The 22,023-nt window shown below is 38.0% G+C and overlaps 1 pseudogene; it reads right to left on the reverse strand.

Moving 5' to 3' along the window:
- LOC139462707 (uncharacterized) overlaps window positions 1-22,023 on the reverse strand; it is a 66,652-nt pseudogene that overhangs the window by 5,727 nt on the left and 38,902 nt on the right.

Genomic DNA, 22,023 nt, shown 5'->3' on the forward strand with positions numbered 1-22,023 from the left:
AAAGGGCTTGCAATGTTTCGTAGACTCTTACTGATTTGAATGTGGTCATCTATGTGATGAAAGGGTTTGCGATGTTTCGTAGACTCTTACTGAATTGAATGTTGTCATCTATGTGATGTTAGGATTTGCAATGTTTCGTAGACTCTTAATGATTTGAATGTGGTCATCTATGTGATGTAAGGGATTGCAATGTGGCGTAGACTCTTACTGATTTGAATGTGGTCATCTATGTTATGTAAGGGATTGCAATGTGGCGTAGACTCTTACTGATGTGAATGTGGTCATCTATGTTATGTAAGGGATTGCAATGTGGCGTAGACTCTTACTGATTTGAATGTTGTCATCTATGTTATTTGTAAGGGATTGCAATGTGGCGTGGACTCTTACTGATTTGAATGTGGTCATCTATGTTATGTAAGGGATTGCAATGTTTCGTAGACTCTTACTGATTTGAATGTGGTCATCTATGTGATGTTAGGGTTTGCAATGTTTCGTAGACTCTTACTGATTTGAATGTGGTCATCTATGTGATGTTAGGGGTCTGTGTGATGTAAGGGATGCAGATGTTGAAGTTGAAGATACATAATTATCAAAGCACATTAGCTTGAACATATAACATGAAATATGTACTCATATTCACATATTCCATGTATAGTGCTTGCATCGGTTCAAATCAATTACCTTAGCTGAATAGACCATTTTCTCACTTCCATAACAACTGCTCTCTCACTTCCATAACAACTGCTCTCTCACTTCCATAACAACTGCTCTCTCACTTCAATAACAACTGCTCTCTCACTTCCATAACAACTGCCCTCTCACTTCCATAACAACTGCTCTCTCACTTCCATAACAACTGCTCTCATACAATGTAAGCCACAATTTGTACACTTACCGTTTTCAAGAATTGTGACGGGAACAACTACGTCTCCTGCCACTGAAAACCCTGTGTCCACACTGAGGCGAAACTTCTTGTCAGAAGTAGGTTCCTGGAACCAGAGTTAAATGGTTTTGGTGAGAATAATTGAATGGACTGTGACCGCATTTCGTGTTCATTTTAAGTTACATTTAAGATAATACTTTATTTGTTACGTGAGCCTCCGTCCTCACCTAAGTACCCTCTGTCTTAAGATATAATTCTGGTGTTTCGAAAAAGCTTAGTGTTGATCATGTCACTTTTTCCAAAGCTGGATCATGTCAATTCTCAAAGCTTCTCTTTCCAAACATGCAAGCGTGACTCGCCTGACTACAGATGGGACAGGACATGCTGGTCCTTTTCCGCGAGCGTCAAGTGTCGTCACTGAGATCCATGCAAATCATGTTCACTGCTATTTTGCCTTTTACCCCGAATGGAATCTGTTTCGGCGGATACTCGAGGCTGATTATTCTCTGGCGTTGACATTTTATATTTAAAAATAAGATGAGCCACAAGAAATATCTTAAAGGTTGAATAATAATACTCACGGTGTCATCAGTCAGTGGTATAACAACAGACACGATGTTGGCATCAAAAGTACAAGTATATTGCGTCCTTGAGTACATATAATCCACACCTTCTGTAGCAGTGCCGTCTGAAGCCACAACAAAAAATGTGAAACTATTCGAGTCAGATGGAAATGCACAGGTTAGGTTGATCATAGCTTCTGTACCCTCCTCGAAGACAGAATCCGAAGCGGTGATGGTAACAGCTGAAAGTAATAAGGATAATGAGAATGCAACTCAAATGCGAGGTAGATGAAAAATCAATGTTATATCCAATTTTCCTTTCATGCAGCGTTGGTAGAATTAAATTAGATTCGTGGTTGACAATATTTTGGGAAAGCCTGCTTTATTTAAGAAATAAACGACGAGTGGGAGTTATTTATCGTTCAACACTACAGGGAGAAAGAGGTGAGGTCAGGTGAAATTCGGTTTAACGTCGCGTCCAAGATTATTGCACTTATATAGCGACGTGCATGCACGTGTGTGTGTGTAGCTTCTTGTGCTCGTCCGGACTGATGCCAATTTATAGTGCTAGCCCACTGAGATACCATGCCACAGCTTAACATGAATACCCCACTCAGAATACTGACTCCGAACCGACTAGTCCTTTTTTTAGCCCCTTAATGCCATGCGTCAGACATGGTAACAATAAGTACCATCTTTTTACGTCTTTTGGTATGACGCGGCCGGGGATCGAACCCCGGACCTTCCACTCTCCGGGCGGACGCTCTACCACAAGACCACAGAGGCAGTACAGGGAGAAAAAACATGAAGGGTGCAGCGCAATGACCGAACGATCCCAAAAGGCTGTACAAAATGTTGATATCTCATATAAGAAATAAACGACTTGTGGTCCCTGTTCATCGTACAATAAAACACTGGAGGGAGAATAAACCACTTCATAAAAGACTTGATGTGGCCACACGGTCTCAGTTTGAATTTGAATTTGCCACCAATACAGTCTATGGTCCGGTCTGGACACACCAGTGATTGACAGAATAGAAACCAATCTACACCATTGTGGTACATCTATATACGGCACGCCACGAGTGAAGATCCAGGTTAGAATATGTCTTCCGCAAACCATGCTTGTCGTAAGAGGCGACTAACGGGATCAGGTAGTCAGGCTCGCTGAGTTGGATGATGCATAGCATCGTATCCAAATTGCGTAGATCGATACTCATGGTGTCATTCACTGGATTGTCTGGTCCAGACCCGATTATTTACAGACCGCCGTCACATAGTTAGAATATTTCTGAATGCTGCGTTAATCAAGGCAGCGAGCGTGACAATCTGATCCCGTTAGTCGCCTCATACGACAAGCATGGGTTGCTGAAGACCTATTTTTACCCGGATCTTCATGGGTTGAATCCGATCGTATTGTGTCTTCTCTTAAAAACAATGATGTTTGGGTTCTATTCTAAAACGGAATCCCCCTTGGTGTCGTAAAGAAAGACGCATTATATAACCTACATATCATTATGAATATGTGTAAAATGTTTCGTAGATTTTAGACCGTACCATAGGGACAACAAATAAAAGTATCTGACATTATCATTTGTCCTTCTGGGCTTATTACCGAGGTGCTGACATTAGGATGATAGATATTTTAGTGTTTGCAAATGACTCATTTATTTCTTTAGACTGACATTACTGTTTAAAAATGTTCATAGACCTCATTTATCGATTTTTGGATTAAAACATTTCAGGAGGCATGGCCCCTCATCTAATATTTGCCATCCATGTAACGGGGACTACATGTAGGTGTTTAGAAAATCGAAACATGAATGGATTAGGAGCCTACAATGAAAATAGTTTTCTGGGACCGCAAAAGGTATATTCACTTACGATCATTATCCTCGATAGTGATCTCGACGGTTGTCTCGTTTCCTGTGGCCTGGTCCCTTAGGGTAATAATCAGGTTCTCCAGTTCCTCATTTTCCTTCAAATTACACAGTTAATAAGCCAAAGGCAACATATAGACCAGTTATATACTGACAACATGATCAAATGACAGATGTTGGTGTTCAGTTTTAATAGTGCCAGCTTCACGTGAGAGTTAAGCCACACGTCCTGCCACGTATTTCGACAAAACTCTTTCCATATTCATAAGAAATCTATGCTGAAAGCAGAGTCCATTGTACGATTCCGGTTATCTGATAAGCATGTGTGTGTGTGCATCACTGCCAAATGGGGGCGATACCAGGTGCCCGCGAATAGGTCAGCGTATACTGCTCCACCGGTGGCACCGATCACAAACACATGCAAATTTTAGTCAAATTGTCGCTTGAATAAATACAGTAAACTACGGTTATAACGAACTCAAAGGGACCACTAATTTTAGTTCATTATAACCGTATTCTTTTAAGCATATATATATATACATAATTACTACAGCAAATAGCGACAAAATAGGTAAGTTCGTTATATCCGTTAGTTCGTCATAGTGAGTGAGTGAGTTGGGTTAAACGCTGCTTTTAACAGTATTCCAGTTATATCACGGCTTGTCAGCTTAATGTGGGAGGAAAGCCAGAAGTGATGCAGGTCTCAGACGTTTACCACTTCGGCGAAACCCACGAGCACAGGTATTTTGCTGACAAACCTAGAAACATAATCGGGGCGAACCGGGATTCGAACCCACAATCATAGGTTTCTGGCGTGCCCAATGGACGCAACTTTGCACAGCGAATCGCGGCGCCTTAGACGACTGGGCCACCCGTGTCCCCTAGCTCGTCATAAGCGTCCTCGTTATAAACGTAGTTTACTGTAAGTGTCAAGTTAAAATAGATTGCTTTGAACATCTTTTGTGTCACTGATGCGCAGAATATGGAAATGTCCTCCGCATGTCTACGGTTAAACGTTTTAAGAGCTTTACTGAGGCTATTTATATAAGGCATGCAATATTTATTACATACAATTCAGCTGAAAGGTTTCAGTAAATATAAGAAGACTCTAAATCGGCATACAAGGTTTACAGGGTATATATACACAGATCCAGATACTCACATCGTCATCGAATATTGAAATCGGATGCTGAAACGGTGCATCAGTTACACTGAAAGTAGTAGGCAATGCTCCATAGTCTGCACCGGCTGTTGCAGTTCCAGAAGTTAATACGTTTAATGTCAAGTTCGTAGAGGCCTGTATTTCCAGTTGTATAGTGCCTGCGGACTCGTGTCCCATCCCCACGAGATTGGCACTAAATTCAGTCGCTGAAATATGAAGTATAAATAAAACTTCACACTTGGGTGGAGTACCACGCCTTTTCACTCTGAGAGAATAACTAGCCTAGATTTTCTGCCGAAACAGATTCCATTGGGAATAAAGGGCAAATAGCTTTTGAAATTATATGAATGGACCACTGACACTCATTGATGACACTTAGTGCTCGCGAAAAAAGTAACAGTGTCCTTCCCTACCAGTAACACGCGCCATTCATACAATTTGCATCAAAATGCAAGTATTTATTGCCTGACGCAGCACAGCAGTACTCCGGCCATGCGACTGCCTGTAAACAAACCCGACAATCAAGTGACCGGTGAACCAGAAAACCCAGTGACAAGAGAGTACCAGTACGAAACGTTAAGAAATATATTCGTTTTGATACACAGAGGGGTGCAGTTATGATTGGTTTGGTTGGTTGGTTTGTTGTTTAACACCACACTCATGATATTAATCACTGGATTGTCTGGTCCAGACTAGATTATCCTATTTATTATATACTTTTTGTGTAGTTGTCTTCCAGAAAATTAAAATATTTCATTACAAATGTAAAACTTTAAATTCTCCTTACCTAACACACAGGGACGCATTTTGCGACTTAAAAAGTAGTTTCGTGTTTGCAAAATCTTAAAAATATATAAACAACAGTATCAAAACACATTTAGGGTCACTAACAAGTTTTTATCATACATTTAGATATATTTATATACAAAATAAACTTAAACAAAAAATATTCTTGAAAACTAGGAGACCGCTGTTGGAAGCGAAAGAATACACGCACTTTGCGAAACGAACAGTCTCGATTGACTAGTTAAATGAGAAATTTACAGTTTTAAGAAAACATTTTTGAGAGAATAACATGCGGCAAGAACTGATATTAACTCCTTAAATGGCCATCTGCCATTGTCCTGCCTTGTCAATGTGGACCCAATGAAAAGGGACGTCAACAGTTTGTGCACGTGCTGGACGCTTACAAGCTCCGCACAGCGATAGCCCGTTCGCGGAGCTCTCTATACTATCGTCAAAACTCCCCACTTGTGATAGGTTGTATCAACCATGCTTGGAGTTGAACTTGCAACCGACATTCCGTTATGTTTACAAATAAGCGCTGACTGCGACACCGAATACTCTTACCCTAACTAAATTATTTTCTTTGTTTGTAAATTTGAATTTCTCTTTCATTTCAGCTATCATGTAATTGTTTGTTTGTTTGTTGTTTAACGCCGCACTCAGCAATATTCCAGCTATATGACGGCGGTCTGTAAATAATTGAGTCTGGACCACACGATCCAGTGATGGACATCATGAGCATCGACCCATGCAATTGGGATCGATGACATGCATCAGCCAAATCAGCGAGCCTGACCACCCGATCCCGTTAGTCGCCTTTTACGACAAGCATGGTCGCCTTTTACGACAAGCATAGTCGCCTTTTACGGCAAGTATGGGTTGCTGAAGACCTATTCTACCCCGGAATCTTCACGGGTCTATCATATATCATGTAATTGGTATAGTAAGAATGTAATGGGACATTTGAGTGATTTTCCGTTCGTCTGCAATCTCGAACCAATCTGATCAAACAAACAAAAAGTTTAATTCATCTGAGAAATAATCTTTATTCGTAAACCTTTTAAAAAAAAGAAGTGTATTGGCATTCCCAAAATCATATATAAAAGTATTAACGTTATTATATTTGGGGTTAGAGGGCAATTTTCAAGATTCTTGTAATGGCTGCGTCCACACTGGTGGCAGCGATGTTACCGAGGGTGTAACGAGACAAAGGGAGACAGTTCTGGGTTAGAATAGGTCACCAGAAACCTATGGTGGTCGCAAGAGGCAACCAAATGGATTGGGTGCTCAGACTTGGTCGGGTGGTTGTCGTTTTACCTCTACAGCTATCTATCGTTGTCCACAATTTTAATCATTGGACTTTTTGGTCCAGACTCGATAATTTACAGACCGACGTCATCGCCGAAATTGCCTGGAATATAGCTGAGTGCGGCGTTACCCCCTGGATGTCAGAGGGATGTATTTGTTCCTTTTCTTCAACCCTCACTTTGAAGTCGAATAAAATTCAAAATACATCACGCACACAGATACACTACACATTTTGAATAATGTGGGAACTTCCGTTTTGTGGTGTCATCCACTGTGATTTTAGGCCAAGCAAAATTACAGAAAGTGACCTTTGAAAATTAGGTATATGTACATTGTAAATGTCGCCATTTTTGACATATTCCTAAATCACTGCTGTAAACAGGGAATTTTTTGCGACCGTTTTATCATTGCGAGTTTTGCGAACGAGACTCAATCGCAAAAATTAAAAACGCAAAAATAAGTATAAATAATACATACATACTTTATTCATTGCAACACGTCATCAAATGTTGAAATCACCAATCAGAACCACAAGTTACTCTATAAGTTCAATAACACAAATGAATGCAGAACGGTCACACAATACATCACAAATGACCGTGTAAACAGACCAATTAGTGTCACTGTTAACTCACAGTAATCATGCCTTCTTCCAACCTCGCTTGATTGCGCCAATGTCCTTTGCAATTTGCTTACTTACTTACTTACTTTGGAGATTTAACGTGTGCTTTCTGACTGATGCGTATTTTGGCGTTATTTACAGCATGTTTTGAAATCTAAATTTCGGATCTTGACTCGGGAGAAATGAATTTCAAAATTAGCATATTTGTGATCAAAGGTATCTTGTCTTTTATCAAATCACCAATGATCATTCCTAAAACGTTGAATGTTTTTAGAAATATGCAAACATGAACGCCGAGTGAACATTCTGCCATATTAGATAGTGTTTACAAAATTACGTTCTACGCATTCGAGTTTTGAGACGCCTGTAACATCACATCTGTTTCAAACTCAGCTACAATACATACATCCTTGAATTCCTCATACATTTTAGAGTGAAATGACCAATGGTCGTTGTCACAAATACAAAGTGTCCAGATAAAATCAAGCAAAAAAAATTAGGTGTGAAAACGAACACTGTGCTCGAAAAACTGCACTTGTTTGAAATGTAAACAAAGTAAAATTCAGATTTTACACATTGTAGCATTTTCTCCTATTTTGAGCTATCCATTAGACTATTCGTTGAATGCATTTGCTCAGCATTTTCAGAATATGCATGGGAAGAGAATCGTAGGAAGAATAAGGAATTAAAAACAGATAGATTGCAATGATTTGATATTTACTACTGAAATTGCCAAAGTTGCCGTCCTGTGTGACGTCATGAGTGACGCAAAATCACGCCCAACAACATTTATCGTAATTTCTGACTATTTACGTTGGTTTCAATGAAAAATATAACAACCAATAACAGTACACAGATTGTCAGAATGTTTCTGATAACTTACATGTCACATTTAAGTATATATGTGGCCGAGTTGATTTTATTGCTATTTTGTAAATAATTTTGTAAAGTCCTTTAATTGTCTTGTTTCTGTTTTAGCCTGTTTTTGTCTCAAGCTAGAGTACTTGAGCAGTATAAAAACAATTAGACTAGCTCAAATACTTACATAACTACTAACATAACAATGGCCACTTTCACCTATACAGTCACCAACAGCACAAGCGTCTTGGTTAGTTTTCTTTCCAAGCTTCTGTATTATGTAAGTAAAAGGTTTCTTCTTTTTTTTGCTGACTTTGCTAAATTAGTTGGAAATCAGTGGTTCTGTGGACTGGATTCAAATCAGTGGATGATATATTTGTTGTGTTCAGGATCTCTATAAGGTTAATTTGTGTTTGGTTCATATTTATGTATCTTGTAGATATGTCTGTGTATTAAGTTTTATGAATTAGATGCATTAAGGTAAGGCATTGATTGGTAATTATATATATTTTATATATATATATATATATATCTATCTATATATCTATATATGTCAAACTGAAAATAGTTTAAAACATAAACAAGTACTTCATAATAAGTATACATGTTATCTTGATATCTTCAGATATTCCATACCTTCCCTCTGAATGTGTTAAACACTTCAGTTAAATCTAAAGTAAATCTATAATCAAATTTAACTATTAATCACTACTTAAATACCATCTAACTACATGTGTGAATGCAGTATGTAAGTATGTAGATTATGATTGAATGGATACATATGAAAAGGTCATTTTACATGTTCTTAATTTTATTGGCCATTTCCTTTTTCTTATGCGGCCTTATTGTTTCAATTTTTTCTAGAATATGGCAATCGATGTTACGATGCCTGTGATCTGCCAACTCTAACATAGTTGCCAGTTCATTGCCACACAGTGGTAAATTATATGTATATTTTGTGTATATTGTGTTTATGTTATATTTATATCATGGCAATCTGTAGAGGCGGTATTTCTGTAACCGTCTTAAGTATTTTTATATGTAATTTGGCTTAAAACCACAAGGATAAGTGTAACTACTGCTCGGCATGTTTGATACGTTAATGTAAAATATCAAGTATAAATAATGTTTATAGTATGCACAGCATATTAAACTGGATGAGCTGTTTATGCATTGGTGTGTTGATACTATGTGATATGTTTGTTATATTTCATCTATTAGATATTTTCATTGTATTTTTAAACATATTTGCAGAGTTCAGAAACAACTAGCGTGTGTGCAAATAAAATCAGCTGTCAACTCACACCCCAGTAGCCTGTTCTGTGTTTGCTGCCCTAACCGGAGCCTTGCCCGCTGCTACATATACGAGCCCTGAATCAATGAAAGTCTCCCCGTAAAATCCCGCGTCCTGTTTGTTATGTTTGTTAATGTCATAAGCATTGTTATTGATGTAAGCGGTCGCACATGCGCATTAAAAACTTCCTGTTCCGCCATGCTTCGTCATCGTTGCCAAGTACACAACGCTGTGGACAGTGAACACGCGATTTAGTAAAAGTCAGTCACCGGTAGGGATGTCATACGTCAACATTGTTGTACATATTTGGTTATTTCTTTGAGGTGAAGGTCCTTGAACATGATGAATGAAAGTAAACAGGATCATTGTATCCTGCTGTTTAAGTTTCAGTTATGAGTGAGTGAGTAAGTGAGTGAGATACACTTAAACGTCGCATTGGTATTGTTTCAGCCATAAAGCGACAAGACCTAGTTTATTTATTCACAATTTAGTAAATTATGCAAAGTAGTATTTAAAAACAATTTATGAAACATATTTGAGTGTACCATATTTAAAAACAATTCAAGAAACATATTTGGGCATAACAATATCATGTATACAGTTTCAAAATACGGGCTATAGGTCATCAGTAACCAAAGCTAGGCCACCTCACTGGGGATCATGGGGACTTACAGTACCTCTGCTTTCTGCATGACACCCCAGCAGGATTTACGTCATCACTTTAGCCACTGGTGGTTGTGCACAATGCTTAAGCAGATATTCGTGTGTAAACCGACTGTGGCCGATACGACATCGTCGTAAAAAGGACCTCGTCATGTCTGGTCTGACAACCCAAGTATGTTTGACCGATTGTTTGTTTTAATTCGTGAAGTTTTATTGCTTCCTACGTGGGTGTCCCACCTCCTTTGCAGTTTGAAAGGTCTTCAGCAACCCATACTTGCCGTAAAAAGCGACCATGCTTGTCGTAAAAGACGACTAACGGGATCGGGTGGTCAGGCTCGCTGACTTGCTTGATACATGTCATCGATCCCAATTGCGTGGATCGATCATGATGTCAATCACTGGATTGTCTGGTCCAGACTCGATTATTTTAGGGACCCCCGTCATATATCTGGAATATTGCTGAGTGCGGCGTTAAACAACAAACAAACAAACAAACTAAAACTGAATATATTACTTTAAGAAAAAGGATAATATTTTTCGTCAAATAATATATGCACACATTTCTAGAAGAATTATCCTGATAATTCTAAACCAATAGAGCTTTCTTCGCATCATTTATTGCATAATTCTGAGACGAGTTGAAGAGAAAAGTTGTAAACAATTACATGTCCAATATTCAATATTATTTTGTTTGTTTTGAAATATTCTGAGTAACTGATTACGTCAAATTAATGGTAAACAGAATGGTGTCTTGTTCAGTTAAGATACACAGTAAACCATCTATTCAAGACATTATTTAAATGGTAAGAGCAGTCGTTTTATGTTGAGTCAAAAGAGCGTCAAATTCCGTTTTACATATCGATATTTTCCATACACGAACGAAAATCAGGACACCCCCAAAATCAGTCGAAGGACACCCCCAAATGAAACTCGCTATAACTGTTTAATGAGTACGCTTTGCGTATTTTTATGTGTGTTTTTACGTGTGTTTTGCATAATTGCTCAGGTTATAAAAAAATTAAGTAGTTTATTTGCATGAAAAAGAAAACATCGTGAGTAAAAAAAGTATCAACCAAATGTATCAGCACACGACTACCAGAAACGCCCATGGTTGACTTTTGGCACTTCACGCCCATGGTTGACTTTTGGCACTTCACGCCCATGGTTGACTTTTGGCACTTCACGTTGAGCCGCAAGCAGTACGATATTTTCTTTATAATTTCATTATTTTTGATATTCGATCATAATTTTTTGTTTGCTGACTAAAGGAAAACACTCAAGATCCTTATTTTCTAAAAATTAGCAAATTTCAATGTAATTAATTATAAACAAAAACAATCTGTATCATAACATAATCGAATGGATGGAACTTGTACGAGGTAAACAAACAACTCCACATGCACAGTGGTCCTGTAGGACTATTACAATAATTTTGTTACATCTGACTTAATTTTCTCAAATTATTGACACGTATTTATAAATCTTTGTTAAAAATATCTCATTTTTATAGAGTTTGCGAATGATTTCGTTTGATAAACTTTGGGACACATTGACAAGCCGACAAACGTCAGTTTAGTTAAACAAAGTTAACAAACGCTGCAAATAATAACAAATATTGAATGATACGCAAAATCCGAACTGATATACATTCTAGGTAAACCATTCAACAGCAAAATAATGCAGTTTACGAAAAATAATCAAAATACTTGCAATTTTAGCTATAATTTCTGAAACTGGAAGCATGACACACAAACGTAGCAAAATATGTAAAAGTTTGTAAGTTATCATAAAAATAAATCCGAAAAAATTCAAATTATAAAGAAAATACATCATTTTTACTATTTAATGATCTTGATAGCAGTCTTCACTCCTATTTGTTTCATATTTGTTTGTGATTGCCGCTGGTGCGTAACATCAAATATGTAAGTCTAAATCCGAAACCGTAAAGGATTTTACGCTCGATGATTTGTAAATTATTTTCTGAAAAGGACGGTAGCGTAGAGCGATTATAACATATTGATATGCCATAATAATAACACCATAATATTGTTATTGATCTGTCATTGCAAGAAGAACAATTTAGAATATTAAAGATTGTTTTTGAAACGTTTACTCCCCCTCTACAATCTTCGGAATGGATGAAAGTAAGTATTCACGTCGGATGGATGAATGTAGGACCAATATGATTTTGTACCCAAAACAAAACTGTACTTGGTGATTTTGTACCCAAGAAAACTAAACTAAATCTGTCTGATTATATTTATTTTGTCATATTTATCGCAAACAATGAACTGAACATTATGATAAAGGATTTGATCAAGTTCATAATATGGTTAACCTAAATGTACGTGGTACTTGATTGAAGTCAGTCCACATTGGCACAACTCAAACTGATTGATTCTGATAGGTTGGTTGGTTGGTTGTTTAACGCCGCACTCAGCAATATTCCAGCTATATGACGGTGGTGTGTAAATAATCAGACCCGTGAAGATTCCGGGGTAGAATAGGTCTTCAGCTACCCATGCTTGCCGTAAAAGGTGACTATGCTTGTCGTAAAAGGCGACTAACGGGATCGGGTTATGACATTAATCAGTGGATTATCTGGTCCAGACTCGATTATTTACAGACCGCCGTCATATAGCCATATGACCAAACCAACCAACCAACTGTAAATAATCGAGTCTGGACCAGACATTCCAGTGATTAATATCATGAGTATCGATCCACGCAATCGGGATCGATGACCGTGCATCAACCAAGTCAGCGAGCCTGACCACCAGATCCCGTTTTACGACAAGCATAGTCATAATCACGACATAGCATGGGTGATTGTGATAGGAAAGTAATAAATACTACAATTAACTAACAGTTCACCAATTTACTGACCTCTTCTTCAATGACAAGAATTTATTACTTTCCGATTGTGATAGGAAAGTAATAGATTCTTGTCACTGAAGAAGAGGTCAGTAAATTGGTGAACTGTTAGTTAATTGTAGTATTTTGACAGGAAAGTGATACAAAAAGCACATTTCAAATGGATTTTGTGGAACGATGGAAAAGATTTCTCATCAGTGGAATTCCTTTTCACATTTAAAAACAAGCATTTGTTTACGCATTCAAACCCAGGTAGACGGCTCATGTTTTGACCTAAAAGTAAAATAAAATCTGCAGAGTATTGACACCTCAGAAATGAGGGTTTTTAAAGTTATGATTCTATCTAACTTGTCAGATGGTTTGACGTTGGTCTATCAAAGAAAGTCCTAATGAAATTTCAAAAAAATAATTCATGACACTGAAAATGTCAAGCACTTAACCTGAGTTTCTTCAAGGAAAGACAAATGTGTTTTTTTTTATTGCAAATACTTTTGTTTTTGGCAATTGTTGTCTCAAGATGGCAAGGGCACTATTGTACACACCAACTGAGGAACCAGTAACACACCAGCTGATGACGTTTGATACTGTGATTGCATACAAGGAGAAAACAGGTTTGCAGCAGTACATGTTTGCGAAAATGAACCACATAAGGTGACATAAAGTCAGGGGGTGTGGCTGGCAGGATCAAATACATTTGACAAGGGTAATAATGTTTACAGGGACATTTCTTTTCACTCCACCCAGAAGGCTGAGACACATAGAACACGATAAGGACCTCTACTGACTGGATATTCAGAAACCAATCAAATGATCAAAGATGTCAGATCCAAAGCTGGTGATGATCTGCATCTATTTTGAATTGTTGTACATCACATTGACTGACAGACTGAATTCTGTTCATCACATTTCACAATGGTTCATGTTCCTTTAGGGGACATGGATGAGCGTCACTGTCAAACACCTGAGCATACTGCAACAAACCTGGAAAGTCCTGCCAGACTAATCCAGACTAATTAAACATTATTTCATTGGTGAGAACCCTGAAAAAATGTCAATGTACGAATATATGTGCCCTATTCCTTTTTCAAAAGATAAAATTCTCTTATTCCTTTATAGATATATGACAAACTCACCAGCTTAAGTGCCCCCCCCCCCCCCCCTTGAATAACGACATCAAATAGTTTTTTATTCACATATTTGATGTTCAGGTGAAAGTTAATAATTGTTGAATAAACTGTCTTAAACTGCTGATGCAAAGACCAATATGTAGTGTCCATACACATAATCATTGTGGAAAAAAGTTTTTAGAAGCTGTGAACAGCTGTAAATAATTAAACATTAACAAATCTATCATCAATATGCAATCATTGGAGGTCTTCATATTTATGGAATTCATTATAAAATGCTCCGTGAAATTGTTCTAAAATCACGCTAGAATCGATATATGTATTATAAAAGGAACATTTCTTTAACTATCCCACATGGAATTAGAAACTAACACTGAAAATATGTATGTGGTATTTTATTGATATATACATCACGCACCTGCGTATATTCTATCATATTCGGCATCACTTGAATGCTATTTTGAAACACGTTTTGTCACGCCTATTTTCACGCACCTGTTGTGGAGGGCGATCATTGCCGGTCGACGATATCTATAGACGTATTGCCTGGTACACAATTATTGTAGTGAAAACACAATCACCAGCGTGTACATCGCAGATACATGAATCATATCCATTTATCATCAATGTAACATCGAATGGTGATCCTTTTATATCAAAAAAAGTTCAAATAATAGATACCTAGAAACTTGCATGGGCGTGTTGATTAATCTACTACCTTTTCCGGGTCACGGGAGCATGCAAGGTCAAATGGATGAAGAAATACGCCAATTATATCGTGAAAATCACATTGTTATTTCATATTGGTGGTGATTACTGATAATATGTGTTGATTTGTGTTTATTCTGTACGTGACAGACGAATTATTTCAAAATTGACAGTAATTGTTTTGTAACGAAAGATTATCAACCGACTACCCCTGTCTCTGACATCACATCCGGTGACCTTTGCACTTACTGAAATATTGCTGTCAGAATTCACGATCTATATTTTTTGTTTTTCTCTCGTCATATTAAACGGAAAATGACAAATGAACATTCTTCGATTTAGAAGATCGTCAACTTCCGCCAAGGCATGTATATGAAGGCAATGTAAACTTTGTTGATATTAAAATAGCAATAAGTTATGCCGAGGTCGGGCGAAGTGCGCCATGTTTGATTTTCGAACGTCTGCTAGCATCATGACACGAGATTTGTATTTTCGCATATCGTAAATATTCCACCAAAACATTTGAAATTAGGATTATTTATGAATATTTATGAGTCATTAATTGTTTCCTGCAATTTTAGATTAACCCGAATGTCGGAATGTTTTTTTTTATGAAGTACGATATCATCATTTCTCATGAGTTTTTTAATACCTAAATGTTTCAGTATCGATATTTGTGTTGGACAATTTTGGTTCCTCATGAACAAAACACCACGAAAATATATTGGCCTTACCCACAGATAATTCACACCAAGTGACCTGAATAGTGCTAAGCATAGCGGAGTTATGCCCCCTTTTATTTGTACGCGTGTAACCTCTCTGTCGCCTTTTGAGGTCATACAGGAAAATTAGTTTTCGTCATTTGCGGCAGGCTATTTTTTACATTGAATGTATGTCCTTATACATTTGCATATAGCTCCATTTCAGATATATTTATATCGTTCAGATATTAGGCAGTGTTTTGTTCGCTCACAAGTTAACGTAATGCTGCTAAATAAAAAACAATATAAAGCGGAGACATTTCCTGTTTTTCAACGCAGAATAAATTCTCGGATAACACTCAGCAGTGTGTTTTTTCAAACGGGTGTAATATTTGAAGTAAAATTTACACTATCAGATAGGAAATTTAATATTCTACATCAATATGTAATTTTATAGCCGGAGGTAGATCCAGTCCCATGTGAGCGCAATTTTCACAAAACGTTCACTTTTCCGATCTTAGGACAATGTGCGGCAGAAACAACAGCTCGGCATCCAGTTGGTAAACAGCAAAAAAAAAAAACTTGAGCTAACTGTGAGTGAGTGAAAATATAAATTCACATGGGCAGTATCTCAGCCATGTCATTTCAATGATTATACGTAATAATTAAACGCAGACTGTAAAAACCTGTCACAAACGATAGTAAACATATTAACTTTCACAGATCTGTATTTAAAACTCTCTGCTTCAGGTAAACGTTGTTATTCGTCAGAATTTCATTATACAACTGACCAACGATCATCTCCATACACACACAATCATTCCAAAATTCTATGACAACACAAAACACAATCGAGGTAACATTCTGTACTTACAACTGTCAGCTTTACCGATACAATTCACGTGCTATCATAACAACACCAGCACTTCCGGAATGAGAGATATTGCCCTTAACTTACTAGCATATAACCATAAAAATATACCACTATTCATAACAATACATTATAAAAAGAGTTTTAGATATCTAGCAATCCAAATAAAATGAGAATAAACATTATTAAAAAGGTCCTTGCCAGTTTTTACACTGGAATATTTAGGATACTCTTTACCGTGATTCTCTCATCACAGGGAACACAAAACGGAGGATCGTTACCTTTCAATAAATAAAAGTGTATGTCTAGTATGGAAAATACGACATCGACAGTAAGCCTGAGTCTTTTTCAGTGCCTAGGTAACTCTATTCTTTGGCTGGGGCGGTCGGGTAGCCAAGTGGTTTAAGCGTTCGCTCGTCACGTCCAACACCTGGGTTCGATTCCCGACATAGGTACAATGTGTGAAGCCCATTCCTGGTGTTCCCAGCCGTGATATTGCTTGAATATTACTAAAAGCAGTGTAAAACCTCACTCACTTACTCACTCACTATTCTTTGGTTGGTGTATATATCAAAGTATTTATGTCACTGGTGTTATGTCAAATATTCTTATTAAGGGGATGAAACACTGCATTTTACATCATTAACTTATATTTTATATCTCTTAATATGCGTATAAATTCGATTTAATAATTTTCTGTTGCAGCCGCATGACGTTAATTTCCTCTCTGTCGGGACAGCGTGGTCTTCACCTTTCTAAACTACTACACAACTGTGTTTACACGTGACGCCACGTTAGTGAGTATGTTGCAATCAATATTTTGGTCACTTCACAAATGCGTTTGTATTAAAAAATATACACCGGAGCTAAATGTCCAGGTATTCATATTTAAATAACTATAAAAAAAAGAGAATACTTCAAAGTAAATATACCTCCCTCACTATCAATAGGATTTAGTTAACAAATTATTTGCCTGTTGCTATGATAAGTGATTCCTATTTCAAACATATTGGTGAACAGGTAAAATATGGCATCAGTTGGTCAAATAATAACAGTATATGATATATTGAAACTGATTAATGCTTACATGCGTGGGCTGTGAAGGCCAAGATGAGGGTTGTCCACATGCAAATCATTGTGTTTCATCAACTCTCCAAAGTTCACCTGCTAGTTTAAGGATGAATAGCTCAATATATCCATAATAATGTCATAAGATACGTCCCATAACGATCTCTGATTGGTTGATTCAGATCAGGCTTGTGAAAATCCAGATTTGTGTTAACCAATCAGAGATATACACACATCTGTGACAGGTGCAATGTCAGGACCTTTTACCTCAGTCATTCTTTGTGACACCTGATGCTTGGGAACAGGTGTAAATGTAACTGAACAATATTACAAAAAAGGTCTCAGCAAACCTTTCAAAACGTTTTATATCAGATGCCAATGCGACGTTACATTTTAACTCACTCACTCAGACATGTGGAGGACATTTTCAAATGTGAAGCATCAATGACAAAAATGATGTCTGGTGCAATTCCCTATTTTGACATGTAACATATGTGTTTTTCCATTTTTGTAATCGACACGGAACAGATATTTGGGATTTCTGTTTACGCCTACACTTGTATGGTGAAAGACCACAAAAGCTTTTCTTACTATTACAAATTACACAAGGAGATCTTTTAATATTCCCTGTTCAGATTTATTTAAGATCTTTCACTGAATTGTTACGCCAATTCTCTGTTATGGTTCCGAGATATAGAGAGTTAAATATTCTTAAGAAATTGAAAAAAATCATTCTGTAGCGTCATCACGTGCGGCTTGCCATGTGTGTTGCCAGTCTGTCTGTAACGTCCAAACAGTCGGAAGATGGCTGTAGGTGTACGTCTGAATGTTTTATCCCTGCCGGGCACTTAAAAGACACGGAAGCTGTTGGTCACACACACACACACACACACACACACACACACACACACACACACACACACACACACACACACGTGCAAGCTCACGCACGCACCCACACCTCGGACTGGCCAATGTTTCGCACACAAGCAAATATGCGGACCGAATTATGCCATCCTAAGAACCAAGTTGTCCGAAGTCCCATCGTCCTCAGTGCCTTAGGTTTGGTACCTTCCAATCTGTTGACTGATATTGGGAGATTACCCGGGTTTGCTTCCAGAAATGCAGCCCTTCTGACAATCTGGGCAAAGCAGAATGCACATTCTCCGAGATGTTCTGGGTGGGTTTTACTAGACAGCGCTTCCTGGGAGAAGTCCCATTCGCTGTCTGGGCTGCTGTAGAGAGGGCAAGGGTCTGAGCTGATGATGAGCGTAACCAGCCTGAATCACCCTAATCCTCTTTGGTGCATTTTATATTTTAATCTTTACATAAAAATAAGGTGTCTATCATTAATGACCCAAATCTAGAAGGTTCCCACGACCAGCTAAACCTACCGGGGAATCATTCACTGCTAGGAGAACAGAGGCATATTGCGAACAAAGTCAATTTTTTAAGGAGACGCCATATGTGTTTTAGTGTGCGGCAGGACTGATGCCCAAGAAACTCTCAGGAATCAAGTTTGCTGAATGAGATCGCCGATCCATCGGCTCTCCGCGACCATCGTTGCTAAAGTTTACCTAATTTGTGGCCAGTGTGGTGTTGACAGGATCACGTGCCACTACATGTCATTATGAAACATTAATTTAGTATGGGTGAGTGAGTGAGTTGGGTTTTACGCCCGAAGTGATGCAGGTCTCAGACGTTTACCACTTCGGTGAAACCCACGAGCATGGGTATGGTGCTGACAAACCTAGAAACATAATCAGGGTGAAACGGGATTCGAACCCACAATCATAGGTTTCCAGCGAGCCAAAGGTACGCAACTCTGCACAGCGAATCACGGCGCCTTAGACGACTGGGCCAACCGTGGCCCCTTACTTTCGCATGACAATGACAATGACAGTATTTGCATATATAACTTGATTTAAACTAAACTAAACAGAACAAAGTTTTGGATCATGACTATTTTTGGGAATATATTTTATAAAATTATATATTCACAGTTCATTATTAAACCTATAACACTGATTTGCATTATGAGTCCCACGCTGTCGGGTGCGATGATCAACCGAGTCAATGAGCCTGACGACCCGACCTAAAGCAAGTACTGTATACCCACGGCGGAAATTTAAGATTTCAAGATTTAAGATTTAAAATAAAAGTGACAAAAACATTTCCATGCATTTCGTTGCATTTGTTAAAACTTGTTCGTCAGTGTCAGTTTCATTTCGTAAGGCTATCAGAGACTGTTGTAGAGACAATCGTCAAGGCATCCTATACACTCAACCCAGCTGTGTGGTAGCCAGATGCTTTAAATCAATGAAGTAGTCAATGAAAGGCCCACAGTCACCTCGTGTTAGTACCTTAAATTTTAAAATATGTGTATGTTTAGCCCATCATGGCAGCTTTATTGAAATATCTGTTTTAGGCCATTTATTTTTTTGTAATGAAATTTGTTATATGTGGAATCTTAAAGCGCCAGCAACATAGGTCTTTAGGCCGTCATAAGTCTGGGCGAGCACAAAACAGCCACACACACACAGGTGCAGTCATGTCTCTATATAATGACAATATCGCCTCTCATTTAGCACCAGCATCTCCCTTTGTGCTTATCAAATCTCCTGTATGCACGCAAAATCTTTCTCCGCCCAATGGCTCTTCGGGTGTAATGAAATCTTGATTGTAGTCATAGGCGACGCACAACCGCAGCATATGCATGGTTCAGGCCACCTTCAATATCTACCTATTATTTATCGTACACCTTTCAACAGGTGTTAGAAACAACTATTTCGACTTCATAATTACAAATAGTTTGTATGACCCCGTTGGTACAAAGACAGATGTACACAATGTTGAATGAATTAAATTTATGTTTAACAGGAGACTGGGTAACAGGATGAACATCACAGAAGGACAGAGAGTAAAGGAATGTTAAATCAGCCAATACAACTGTTCATTGTGTGTTTATGTAGATGCTCATTGTATATTACTGAAACAAAATTCAACTTCCTTATGAATTATGCATATATGTCAAATGTTATTGTGACAAATTTCTGTCCTATCGGGATACCCTGATAATTGTGATAACATGAGATAAGTGTTTGTCAAGATGTTTGTATATATTTTTTTAACAGTGTAAGAGTGGCATCCTCAGCTCCTCTGACGGCTCTGTAGGCAAACTGAAGTGGGTCAAGTAAATGTTCTGTCTGTCTAATAAGGAAAATTTTAACAATACGTTCGAGACATTTCATAGGTATGGATGTTGAAGCAACGGGTCGGTAACCATTATTAACAGAAGGATTTGGATTTTTTTTAAACAGGGATAACATAAGACGTCCTCGAAAGTAAAAGGGAGTGAGTGAGTGAGTTGGGTTTAACACCGCTTGTAACATTATTCCAGTTAATTCACGGCTTGTCATCTTAATGTGAGAGGAATACCTGAACTGATGCAATCATAGGCCTTAGACACTGGACAAACCGTTCCAAACCCCTCAAAGCACATTAGCATTGATTCGGTAAAGGTAAAGGTACACAATTCTATATTGTCAAAGTTTGGACCAAATCTCCAAGGTTCAAGATAGCGCTATGTTTTTGTGTCTCGATGGGAGATTAACGGCCAAATGTATAATTTCTTTTATGCATTTATATAGTGAGGCGGTCGGGACCGGAGAATAGGTCTTCAGCAACACATGCTTGCCATAAAAGGCGACTATGTTTGTCGTAAAAGGTGACTAATGGGATTGGGTGGTCATGTTTGCTGTAGATTGGGTGGTCAATTGCGTAGATCGATGCTCAAGATGTCAATCACTGGATTGTCTGATCGTTCCATGACTCGCTGACAGGCTCGCTGACTTGGTTGATGCATGTCTTCGATCCAAATTGCGTGGATCGATGCTCATGATATCAGTCACTGATTTGTCTGGTTCAGACTCGATTATTTACAGACCGCCGTCATATAGCAGGAATATTGCTGAGTGCAGCGTTAAACATACCAACCAACCAACTTTATGTCGAGCAATAATCCAGCAGCTCAAGTCCTTCGTGTTTACATTTCACAACATTTGATTTACAATCAAGCATGCTCTTTCTAACAAGGTTTAAAAGAGCATCATAGGACTCTTGCTCAGAAGTTGTTTGATCAAGGTTACAACATTCAAGGCCTCAGTAAAGCTTTCAAAAAGTTTTATGATAGACATGTGGAGGACATTACCAAATTTGATGCATTAGTGACAAAAATGATGTCCGATGCAATTCCTATATTTTGACTTGTACTTTATGTTGCATGTTTGTCCAGGTGAACAATTGACTTGCCTTTGCGTGTGTTTGTGACGGTTGCCACTGGTGGTGCAAGATACGCTCATCTTTTGCGAACACCTGGTGTCATTACTATTTGAAAGTGATTCATAAACACATGCACATACTTTTGTCGGAATCGTACAATCTACTCTGCTTTATGCAGAGATTTCTATTGGATATGGAAAGGGTTGTGTCGCTTTATTAATATATTTCAAAATATTAGTATAGCATTACAATAATAATGTTGTTTGACGCCGCACTCAGCAACATTCAAGCTATATGACGGCGGTCTGTAAACAGTCGAGTCTGGACCAGACAATCCCATGATTAATATCATGAGCATCGATCCTCGCACTGGA

Source organism: Haliotis cracherodii, unplaced genomic scaffold (genome assembly GCF_022045235.1).
Source record: "Haliotis cracherodii isolate W230 unplaced genomic scaffold, xgHalCrac1.p SCAF_15, whole genome shotgun sequence".
Lineage (NCBI taxonomy): Eukaryota > Metazoa > Mollusca > Gastropoda > Lepetellida > Haliotidae > Haliotis > Haliotis cracherodii.